Source organism: Mixophyes fleayi, chromosome 8 (assembly GCF_038048845.1).
Source record: "Mixophyes fleayi isolate aMixFle1 chromosome 8, aMixFle1.hap1, whole genome shotgun sequence".
In the NCBI taxonomy this organism is placed as follows: domain Eukaryota; kingdom Metazoa; phylum Chordata; class Amphibia; order Anura; family Limnodynastidae; genus Mixophyes; species Mixophyes fleayi.
In genome coordinates, this window is record NC_134409.1 from 74,187,000 (window position 1) to 74,199,680 (window position 12,681).

Sequence of the window (12,681 nt, forward strand, 5' to 3'; positions counted from 1 at the left end):
AGTTCTGTCACAAGTGTCTGGGTCTGATGAGTAGTTACACCCCTATGCATTCTTTTGTAATAAATTATCAGCAACAAAAATCAATTATGATGTGGCAAATTGCAAGTTGCTGGCTATTAAATGGGCATTCAAAGAGTGGAGGCACTGGTTTGAGGACACTACGCATACTGTTACACAGATCACAAAAATCTTGAATACATTGAGACTGCCAAGAGGTTGAATCCCAGACAGGCGCGCTGGGTTCTTTTTTTTCTCACATTTTAATTTTGTAATTATATATTGCCCTGGTTCTAAAATTAAGAAGACAGGATGCATTATCTAGAAGTTTAATACAGAAATAGGAGAATCACCTTTATAACTTCGTATCATTCCTTCTAAAAACATTGTCTCTCTACTGACCCAGGATTTGGCATCTCAGTTACAGGCAATTCAGGACCAGGCCCCACCTTTTATGCATCCTAATTTGTTGGTTGTGCAATTTGCTCTGAAACAGTTCATTTTGTCTGAGATCCATGACAGCAAAATGTCTGGTTATTCAGGTATCACTTAAACAATAAAATTGCTCTCTCGCTATGTTTGGTGGTCTAAAAGGACGTAAGAGACTTTGTTAAGTCATGTGAAATTTGTTCCAAGGTGAAGATACCCAGAGATTTACCCATGGGACAGATGGTTTTTTTGCATGTGCCTAGTGTTCCAGGGACACTCATCTCCACGGATTTCATCCCAGATTTGCCTTTGTTTAAAGGGTGTAATTGTATATGGGTGATAGTCGATCTCTTCAGAAGTTGGCTCAATTTGTTCTGTTACCCAAGCTATTGCTAAATCTTTGTTTCCATTGTTCATTCAAAATATCTGTCATGAACTTACCTGTTCCCCGCTCCGCTCCGCTGTCAGCGATGTCTGGCAGCTGTGTCCTCTCCGGAAGTTCAGCGCTTTCCTCTGATAGTGCCCCCGCACTTCCGGGTTCTCCCAGCGGCAGGTCATGTGACTCCTGGGTGGGGAATTCAAAATTCTATATCTATTCTGCTCTGACACGCTATCTGTGTCAGAGCAATGTGTTTCCTGTTCCTGGCTACCTCTCCCTGTGTACCTGATCCCTGTGTTCCTGCTTCCTGTGTGCTCCTACATTCTCTCAGACTCCTGTGTACTGACCTGGCTGCATCCTGACTATCCTTGTACTTATGCTATAGCCAGCAACAGATCTGCCATTTCTACTGTAGATAAAAATGCAAAAGTCTTTGTTGCACACATTTGCAAATGTATGTTTAAGCCATCCTGCCACGCCAAGGCGCTTTTGCATATAAGATGGTCCTACTCTAAACAATGAGAGTCCCTATATTTGGGCCATACATATGTGTTTTTAAATTGAGAGCTAACTTACCAAAGAGGTACCCCAGAAGCCTCCAAATAGCAATCCAATGTCAGCACTCCCCCTCAGCTACTGACACCAACATGCCTCTCAGACAAATACAAAAGTGGAAGCTGCTCAAATCAATTTATAGGCCATAACAGGTGCTGAAAGGGTGGGGTTATCCTGCAAGGAACATACACACAGCATTTTTTCCCCCAGCACACTGCTATAGCCAGCAACAGATCTGCCATTTCTACTGTAGATAAAAATGCAAAAGTCTTTGTTGCACACATTTGCAAATGTATGTTTAAGCCATCCTGCCACGCCAAGGCGCTTTTGCATATAAGATGGTCCTACTCTAAACAATGAGAGTCCCTATATTTGGGCCATACATATGTGTTTTTAAATTGAGAGCTAACTTACCAAAGAGGTACCCCAGAAGCCTCCAAATAGCAATCCAATGTCAGCACTCCCCCTCAGCTACTGACACCAACATGCCTCTCAGACAAATACAAAAGTGGAAGCTGCTCAAATCAATTTATAGGCCATAACAGACACACAACATTTTTTCCACTTTTGTATTTGTCTGAGAGGCATGTTGGTGTCAGTAGCTGAGGGGGAGTGCTGACATTGGATTGCTATTTGGAGGCTTCTGGGGTACCTCTTTGGTAAGTTAGCTCTCAATTTAAAAACACATATGTATGGCCCAAATATAGGGACTCTCATTGTTTAGAGTAGGACCATCTTATATGCAAAAGCGCCTTGGCGTGGCAGGATGGCTTAAACATACATTTGCAAATGTGTGCAACAAAGACTTTTGCATTTTTATCTACAGTAGAAATGGCAGATCTGTTGCTGGCTATAGCAGTGTGCTGGGGGAAAAAATGTTGTGTGTATGTTCCTTGCAGGATAACCCCACCCTTTCAGCACCTGTTATGGCCTATAAATTGATTTGAGCAGCTTCCACTTTTGTATTTGTCTGAGAGGCATATTGGTGTCAGTAGCTGAGGGGGAGTGCTGACATTGGATTGCTATTTGGAGGCTTCTGGGGTACCTCTTTGGTAAGTTAGCTCTCAATTTAAAAACACATATGTATGGCCCAAATATAGGGACTCTCATTGTTTAGAGTAGGACCATCTTATATGCAAAAGCGCCTTGGCGTGGCAGGATGGCTTAAACATACATTTGCAAATGTGTGCAACAAAGACTTTTGCATTTTTATCTACAGTAGAAATGGCAGATCTGTTGCTGGCTATAGCAGTGTGCTGGGGGAAAAAATGTTGTGTGTATGTTCCTTGCAGGATAACCCCACCCTTTCAGCACCTGTTATGGCCTATAAATTGATTTGAGCAGCTTCCACTTTTGTATTTGTCTGAGAGGCATGTTGGTGTCAGTAGCTGAGGGGGAGTGCTGACATTGGATTGCTATTTGGAGGCTTCTGGGGTACCTCTTTGGTAAGTTAGCTCTCAATTTAAAAACACATATGTATGGCCCAAATATAGGGACTCTCATTGTTTAGAGTAGGACCATCTTATATGCAAAAGCGCCTTGGCGTGGCAGGATGGCTTAAACATACATTTGCAAATGTGTGCAACAAAGACTTTTGCATTTTTATCTACAGTAGAAATGGCAGATCTGTTGCTGGCTATAGCAGTGTGCTGGGGGAAAAAATGTTGTGTGTATGTTCCTTGCAGGATAACCCCACCCTTTCAGCACCTGTTATGGCCTATAAATTGATTTGAGCAGCTTCCACTTTTGTATTTATCCTTGTACTTATCCCTGGCACCGTGTATTGGACTGATTCCCTGTGTACCGACTCGGCTGTGTTTCTGGCTATTCTCTGGACTCCTCCCTGAAACCGCATATTGGATCATCTCCTGTGTACCAACCCGGCTGTGTATCTGACCATCCTTGGACTCATCTCCAGTACTAGGCATACGACAGAGGCCGTGCACCAAACCAGCGTCCGCTCCAGTCGACCAGACCCTGGACTTCACGGTTAGTGTGCTTAATTACTTGCACTATCCTGTCATATTTCCCGCTGTCTATCCATCACTAAGTACCTTTTCCTTACGTCATTAGGCTAACCTGGGGGCCGCGACCTGCGGTTCTTCGGCAGCAAAACCCATCCTACCTTGCGGTGGTTCTTGGTGAAGACCGGAAGGCCGTTAGACTCCGCGCCCTAGGTAAGCCTGCGAAAATACTGACCTAAACCGTAACAGTTTGCTCTGAACCACTATCTATCTGATGGATTCATTGGGGAATCCCTCCACTAGGGAATTGCTGGATCACTTAGCGGTTCGGCTTGAAGATCAGGGGAAAAATCAAGAACAATTACTACAGTTTCTACAGACTCTGTCTAACCGTTTGGACACCCTCCAGAGCACGGTCTCAGCCCAAGCAGCTCAGGTGGCTGCTCCTACTCCTCCGCCTGTTCCAGCCCTGCAGCCTATTCCCTCTCAGGGTAGCGCTGTCACTATAGTTCCAGCTATGTCTCAACTCCGCAATCCTAACCCACCTAAATTCCATGGGGATTCCAAGGAATGTCGATGGTTCTTAAACCAGTGTGCCATTCAGTTCGAACTGCAGCCTGGAAATTTTCCTACAGAGAAGACTAAAGTGGCATACATAATTTCCTTGCTATCTGGTCAAGCCCTTGCCTGGGCATCTCCTTTATGGGAACATGATGATCCTATACTTCATAATTGTACCACGTTCCTGGAAACCTTCAGACACATCTTTGATGAACCAGGACGTGTCTCCAGCGCAGCTTCAGGTCTTCTCCGTCTGCGCCAAGGTTCTCTTACTTTGGGTCAGTACGCCCTTCAATTTCGCACCATGGCGGCTGAGCTACGTTGTAATATTGAAGCCCTTGTGGACACATTTTGGCAAGGCTTGTCCGACCACATTAAGGATGAATTAGCGGGTCGAGAACTACCTACTTCCCTGGATGAATTGATTTCTCTGTGTAACCAGATTGATATCCGGTTTCGTGAACGCTCTCAAGAGAGGGAGAGTTCCCGTCGATCTACCTTTCGTTGGCTCCCCGGTTCCAGAGTCCGGTGATACCTGAGGAAGAGCCTATGCAGTTAGGAAGAGCGCGCTTATCTCAGGAGGAAAGGGAGAGGCGATTCAAGAATCGTTTATGCCACTATTGCGGGGAACCCGGTCATGTTTTGAGCCTTTGTGGGAAGCGGCCGGGAAACGACCGGACCTAACTGACGTTGGAGAGGCTAAGTTAGGTATGTCTATTTCCTCTCCTGTGGATTCTAGCTTTTCCATTCAAGTTCTTCTGCAATTTATTGACAAGCAACTATCTTTTCCAGCACTCACCGACTCCGAGGCAGCAGGGAATTTTATACGAGTGGACATCGTAGAGAGGTTGTTGCTACCCATTGTCACGATCTGCCTGCAGCATACTGCTTTGTCTGGCAGCTCCTGCCTCCTGGACTATCAGACTTTATCATTGGTGTTCATTTCATGTGTTAGCAGCAGTACCTCTGATCACCAGAGGTGCTGCTTTTGTGCCTGTTGTGCTCCTAGTTCCTTAGGAGTTAACTCTGCTTCACTCATTATCTCTTGCACCTGGGTGTGTTCCATATATACCTGTCTCTCCCAGCATTCAGGGCTGATTATTGTTGTCCCATCCAGTTGTCACATCCTGATGTTATTCTCTGTGGTCACTTCCTCTTGATTGTGCTCCTGGATTTATGCTGCTGGAGATCTATCTCAACATACAACCTGCTGACCTGTTCCTTATGTGAACCTGGGACTTATCTGTGCATTTCCCTGTACATGCTGCCTGGAATATTTCCTCACCTCCCATTTACCTGAAACTGCTGTATATCTGGTAAATTCTGCAAGCTATTTATGTCATCAACTGTTCATACTCTCCAGCAATGAACATTGTTTGTTTTTTCACCTATCCATGGCTGCTTAGCTGTTTTCTACATTGTTTCGTGACACCCATGCTACCTTTGGATCCGCCTATCGCCATCACAGCTATTGATGGTAGTCGTACTACTACAGGATCCATAAAGAAAAGAACTGTTAACTTTTCTCTACGCATCGGAGCCCTACATAATGAGGAGATTTCCTTTTTTTGTCATCCCTGAGGCTATTAATCCTCTGATTCTAGGCCTTCCTTGGCTCAGACTTTACTCTCCTACCTTAGATTGGCAGAAACCAGAAGTTCTTGCATGGGGCCCAGGTTGCCATTCCCGTTGTCTTCCCAAGATTCACAGGCCTAATACTGCTCGTTCTACCTCTCTTACTACATCCTCTGGTATTCCTCCTCACTACCATTCCTTTTCTGACGTATTTTGTGAAAAGGAGGCTTCTAAGTTACCTCCCCATAGACCTTGGGATTGTGCCATTGAATTGTTGCCAGACAAGATTCCATCTAGAGGTCGTGTTTTTCCTTTGTCTTTACCTGAATCTGATGCCATGTTCCTATATATCAAGGAGAATTTAAATAGAAGTTTTATCCGGAAATCCTCCTCGCCAGCAGGGGCTGGTTTCTTTTTTGTAAAAAAAAAGACGGCGGGTTACGTCCTTGTATAGATTATCGTGGACTCAATGCTATGACTAAGAAGAACAGGTACCCCTTGCCGTTGATATCAGAACTCTTCGATAGAATCAAAGGAGCTTCGATATTCTCTAAACTTGACCTAAGAGGCGCCTACAACTTAATCCGTATCAAGCAAGGGGATGAATGGAAAACTGCGTTCAATACTCACGATGGGCATTTCGAGTATCTTGTTATGCCATTTGGACTTTGCAACACCCCTGCAGTTTTTCAAAATGTCATCAATGAGATTTTTCAAGACTTCTTGTATCAATTTGTTGTCATTTATCTGGATGATATCCTGATATTTTCTCTTGACTTGGTTACTCATCGCCATCATGTTTCCCTGGTGCTCCAACGCCTTTGTTTACATCATCTATTTTGTAATTTGGACAAGTGCATCTTTGAGAAAATGCATTTTCCTTTCCTTGGCCACGTGGTTTCTGGCTCCGGATTACGCATGGATTCTGAGAAGTTAAAGGCAATTTCTGAAAGGCCCCAGCCGGTAGGACTCAAGGCCATCCAGCATTTTGTGGGGTTCTCCAATTATTATCGTCACTTCATCAAAGGTTTTTCTTCGGTAATTGCACCCATTACCTCTTTGACTAGGAAGTCCGCCAACACTAAAACCTGGCCACCGGAGGCCGTGGAAGCCTTCACGTTTCTAAAAAAATCCTTCATCTCGGCTCCTATTCTTCATCAACCAGACCCTACCTTCCCTTTCGTTCTCGAGGTCGATGCATCCGCTACCGGAGTGGGAGCTATTCTGTCTCCGAAAGATTCCGCTGGGAAATTTTCTCCCTGTGGCTTCTTTTCTCGTAAACTTTCGGCCACCGAAAAGAACTATGGCATAGGAGATAGGGAACTCATTGCCATTAAGTTAGCCTTGGAAGCTTGGAGACATCATTTGGAAGGAGCCAGGTTTTCTATTACAATTTTTACAGATCACAAGAACCAGTTGTATTTACAAACTGCATCTTGCCTCAATCCTAGCCAGGCCAGATGGTCCCTGTTCTTCTCTTGTTTCGATATGATTATTACCTTCAGACCAGGATCCAAGAACAAGAAGGCAGATGCTCTCTCCCGTTCCTTCGACTCCATGGATACAGGAGAGGAGGGTTCTAGACCCATCCTAGATCCAGAATGTATCTTGGCTACCACTCCTACTCGTTTAATTATTCCTCACGGGAAGACCTTGGTTCCTCCGTGTCGAATCAATATCAGATTGTTCACCTGTAAGTGTCAGATTATCGGTTATGAGCTCATCAGCTGGAGAGAATTAAATACACTGCATGGTTTGAGTGTACAATAAACTCTGCTTTATTAGTTACAAGTTCCTATCTATATAGCAAAAATCACGTATTGCAGAAAACTACGCCCCCAAAAGGTTTTAACCACTCATGTTCCCTTCACACAGATGTTAGTATATTCTCTTATTATCCACACTAGAACTCCCCAGGAGGGGGGGCTGGCTTATCTCCTGTCTGGTATGTTCAAGGTTATAAGCTTAGCCTTGCAAATAATGAATTACTCCTACAAAACAGGTGCATCTAATTGTATTTAAGCTATAACAGAACAAAATGGCTATAAGGCAACAAGATGGCGTCAGCTTAGCAAAATTACATTTCTCATTTCCCATCTTTTTATTCATTATTTGCCCTAACACTACCTATCAGAGATCACATTCTTGCTGTCGCTTTTAATGGGTACTTATATGCATACACCCTTCTAACAGAACATATGAATAGGATTGCCTAAAACTGGATACATAGAACAACCCATCCCCCATCAATAACAAGTCCATGATCCCTCTTCTAGCTGATAGATGGTCAATGAGTCGACAACCGTCTTGCACCCGCTACATGTCCTGATGTCAGATCTTCACATATATCAGTGAACATGAGAGGCTCTGGGGGCCTATTGTGCTTCCTTATTGTCTTTTAACTATGGATTTTTTTAGGGAAGGAAAAAGAAAAGGGAGGGAGAAAATACACAGTGCGCTCGGCAAGTGTTATATGTCACTTATTTCACAATAGAAGGGATCGTCCTTTGTGCTGTATATCTTCATAAGGATAAACTTCAGTAACGACCATGTGGATTCCAAGGAAAAGGTTCTTGGTTTCTGCACTGATCCCAACTGGCAGTAGCACTGAGAGTTCCACAAGGTTCACACTCATTAGGTGAGGTGTACAGTAAAGTGGTTAAAACAGATGTGGTAACTTTAATTTTTCTGGAAGAGAAACACTTAGCTTTAATACACTTGCTAATAAACCACATCAGTTTTATTAGTATATATATTATAATAAGGATTAATAACAGTCCTTGAAGTACAACATGTATAAAACCTGATAACCATCCTCCTATACCCTTGAACCAATCGGCCAGGTACAGCCATGAAAACTATCCTTCTAGATAAGCATCTCCAGTGTGCTCCTTTAAAAATTTATATTTCATGTCTTAATTTTTTGTAAGTGTTCATCGAACATTTTCTCTGGATCATCTGCGTCACTAGTTAAAAAGGTGCAACCCTGGGCTTCAATTTACATATTTAGGATCAGACAGTACCCTCCAGAGTAAGCTGTCAGGTAGTCCAATATTAACCTATTGTCTTGTGTAAATGTAATAATGTGTTGGGCCACAATACTCACAAATACATTTCTGTATTGGGTGTAAATCCCTACAGTCATTGGTTTCTCTTTTCTTATTTGGTTGGGTTAAACTTTCATATTAGAATTTTTCTCATTATGTATAATGATCTCTACATTACTATTGGCATGAGTCTGGTTCTTCCAGACCTACCTTTCCCTTCTAGACTAGTACACATCTACAGCGTACAGCAAAGGAACATAATGTGCAAACAATATTCCTCCTGCTAATATCAATGAACACCACTCCCTGGTCTCCCTTGGACCTTTAAAAAACTTTAAAATACATTTTACTCAGACTCCCCTTGTCTGAAGATCTTGCAGTGTGATGCGTGTATTCAGGTGTCATTTCCCTGTACTTCCACCACCATGGGTGTCGTCAATAAGACCTGGAAAGGACTCTCATATCTGGGTTTAAAACTCTTCCTGACGTGCTTTTTCACAACCACCCAGTCCCCTGGTTGCAGTTTATGGGTACCTGCATCAAAATTAGGGCCTGGAATGAAAGAAATCACTTGACCATGTATTTCAGTTAGTTGTTTCTATAATAAAGCAACATAGTTCAACAAATCACCATGTACATGCTGTAGTTGCTATAGAAAGTAACAGCCTGTTCTGTGTGCCGTGCCAAACAGTATCTGATTCAGTGCTAAACCAGTGTCTTTCCTAGGAGTGTTTCTTACTGAGTGCAGGTAAACCTAAGATCCATGGTAGACCTGTTTCAGCCATTATTTTCTGCATTTTCAATTGCAGAGTACCATTAAGGCGCTCCACACATCCCGAACTTTGGGGTCTGTGAGGGGTGTGAAGGGCAGATATGATTCCCATGTCTTTTAACAGTTCCTTGAATCCTTGCCCCGTAAAGTGTGTCCCTCTGTCACTTTCAATGACCTCTGCTACCCCATATCTGCAGATTACCTCACTCGTAAATTTCATGGCTACTGCTTTAGCATTTGCTTTTCTATACAGCCATGTCTCCAGCCAGTGACTATAAAGAAGTCGACACAGACAAGCACATTCTCAAAGCCCGAGCATTTGGGAAGTTGTATAAAGTCTATCTGTATCCTCTTATAGGGATATTATGTCTGGGGTGTGGTTTTCCATAGGACAGACTTACCCGGCTTATTCTATGCACAGATTAAGCATCCTGCTACTAACACCTGTGCTGCTTGGACAAAACCTGCTGCTATCCATAACCTGTTAGTGAGTACAACCATAGCATCTTTCCCCAGATGCACTTTCTCGTGTGCTATATTGGCCATAATCATGCGCAATTACAAACGCATAACTCGATTCAATGTAAATGTTTACTTTTTGTCCTTTTGCATATATGCATGGAAGTGTCAGGGCCTTTTATTCAGCTTCTTGTGCTGACATGTGACTCAGTAGATTCTTTTGAATCACTCTTTCTGTGTGTGTGATTACAGCACACCCTGTATAAGAAACACCATCTATGTGGTAGCGTAAGATGTCTGCATTTTGTAGCAGTGTATCTATGTCAGATAAAACCAAAGATCCTTGACTCATTAGTTCTACACAATAATATTCAGAAAAATTTTGTGTTTCCATTTTTTTCTTCCTGTTCAAGCTGGGATGGGATTCCCCCAAATCCCTAGGGGAACCCCGATATATACAAGTACTTTTCCCATCTTTTGAAACTTGCTGCAATAAGGCAGCAGGATCCAGCATTGTACACCACTTAAGTGTAACGCTACAGGGAGTTAACAGTGCTACTTAGTCTGGCTGCTGAGAAGTGTTTTGTTTGTGCTTGATTTAAAATTTCTATTACCGCATATGGCACCATTAGGGTTACTGGGTGCCCTAGCACAATATCTGTACTTTTTCCAAACACTATGGCCGCTGCAGCCATTGCTCATATGACTGGGTCTAATTGTGCAGAGTAGTATGCAAGTGACCTTAGCTTGCGAACATGTATCTGTGTCAGTACTCCTTGTGCATGTGCACTTACTTTATGAAAAAATAATTAGAGATGAGCGCACTCGGATTTCGTGAATCCAAGCCCACCCAAACGTTTCTGATCCGAGTCGGATCCGAGACAGATCCGGGTATTGGCGCCAAATGAAAACTTGAAACCGAGGCTCGGAGTCATAATCCCGCTGTCGGATCTCGCGATACTGGGAACCTATAAATTCCCCGCTAGTCGCCGCCATCTTCACTCGGGCATTGATCAGGGTAGAGGGAGGGTGTGTTAGGTGGTCCTCTGTCCTGGTAGATCTCGTGCTGTGCTGTTTAGTTCTGTGCTGTGCTGTGCTGTGCTGTGCTGTGCTGTGCTGTGCTGTGCTGTGCTGTGTTCTGCAGTATCAGTCCAGTGGTGCTGTGTGCTGTGCTCTGTCAATTTTGAGTTCAGTGGTGCTGCTGGGTCCTGTGCTGTGTCCTGTTCAGTCCAGTGGTCCTGTGTCCTGTGCTCTGTGCTTCTAAGGGCATAGTTATTTCCCCAATATTCCCAAGTGTTTAAAAAATTAAAAAAAAGTTATAAAAAAAAATACAAAAAACTAATTAATTTTTTTTTAATTACAACAAAATTTGCAAAACCAATCCTGCAGTATAAGCCCATTGGTACTGCAATATTACCAAGTTCACACATTCAGCAGTAAAAGTCGAGTGGTACTGATATATTACAAAGTTCACACATTCAGCAGTATCAGTCCAGTGGTGCTGTGTGCTGTGCTCTGTCAATTTTGAGTTCAGTGGTGCTGCTGGGTCCTGTGCTGTGTCCTGTTCAGTCCAGTGGTGCTGTGTCCTGTGCTCTGTGCTTCTAAGGGCATAGTTATTTCCCCATTATTCCCAAGTGTTTAAAAAATTTAAAAAAAGTTATAAAAAAAAAATACAAAACAATTATTTAAAAAAAAATTAATTACAACAAAATTTGCAAAACCAATCCTGCAGTATAAGCCCATTGGTACTGCAATATTACCAAGTTCACACATTCAGCAGTATAAGTCCAGTGGTACTGATATATTACAAAGTTTACTGATTCAGCAGTATAAGTCCAGTGGTACTGATATATTACAAAGTTCACTGATTCAGCAGTATAAGTCCAGTGGTACTGCTATTACAAAGTTCACTGATTCAGCAGTATAAGTCCAGTGGTACTGATATATTACAAAGTTCACTGATTCAGCAGTATAAGTCCAGTGGTACTGATATATTACAAAGTTCACTGATTCAGCAGTATAAGTCCAGTGGTACTGCTATTACAAAGTTCACTGATTCAGCAGTATAAGTCCAGTGGTACTGATATATTGCAAAGTTCACTGATTCAGCAGTATAAGTCCAGTGGTACTGATATATTACAAAGTTCACTGATTCAGCAGTATAAGTCCAGTGGTACTGCTATTACAAAGTTCACTGATTCAGCAGTATAAGTCCAGTGGTACTGATATATTACAAAGTTCACTGATTCAGCAGTATAAGTCCAGTGGTACTGATATATTACAAAGTTCACTGATTCAGCAGTATAAGTCCAGTGGTACTGATATATTACAAAGTTCACTGATTCAGCAGTATAAGTCCAGTGGTACTGATATATTACAAAGTTCACTGATTCAGCAGTATAAGTCCAGTGGTACTGATATATTACAAAGTTCACTGATTCAGCAGTATAAGTCCAGTGTTACTGATATATTACAAAGTTCACTGATTCAGCAGTATAAGTCCAGTGGTACTGCTATTACAAAGTTCACTGATTCAGCAGTATAAGTCCAGTGGTACTGATATATTGCAAAGTTCACTGATTCAGCAGTATAAGTCCAGTGGTACTGATATATTACAAAGTTCACTGATTCAGCAGTATAAGTCCAGTGGTACTGCTATTACAACGTTCACTGATTCAGCAGTATAAGTCCAGTGGTACTGCTATTACAAAGTTCACTGATTCAGCAGTATAAGTCCAGTGGTACTGATATATTACAAAGTTCACTGATTCAGCAGTATAAGTCCAGTGGTACTGATATATTACAAAGTTCACTGATTCAGCAGTATAAGTCCAGTGGTACTGATATATTACAAAGTTCACTGATTCAGCAGTATAAGTCCAGTGTTACTGATATATTACAAAGTTCACTGATTCAGCAGTATAAGTCCAGTGGTACTCTCCT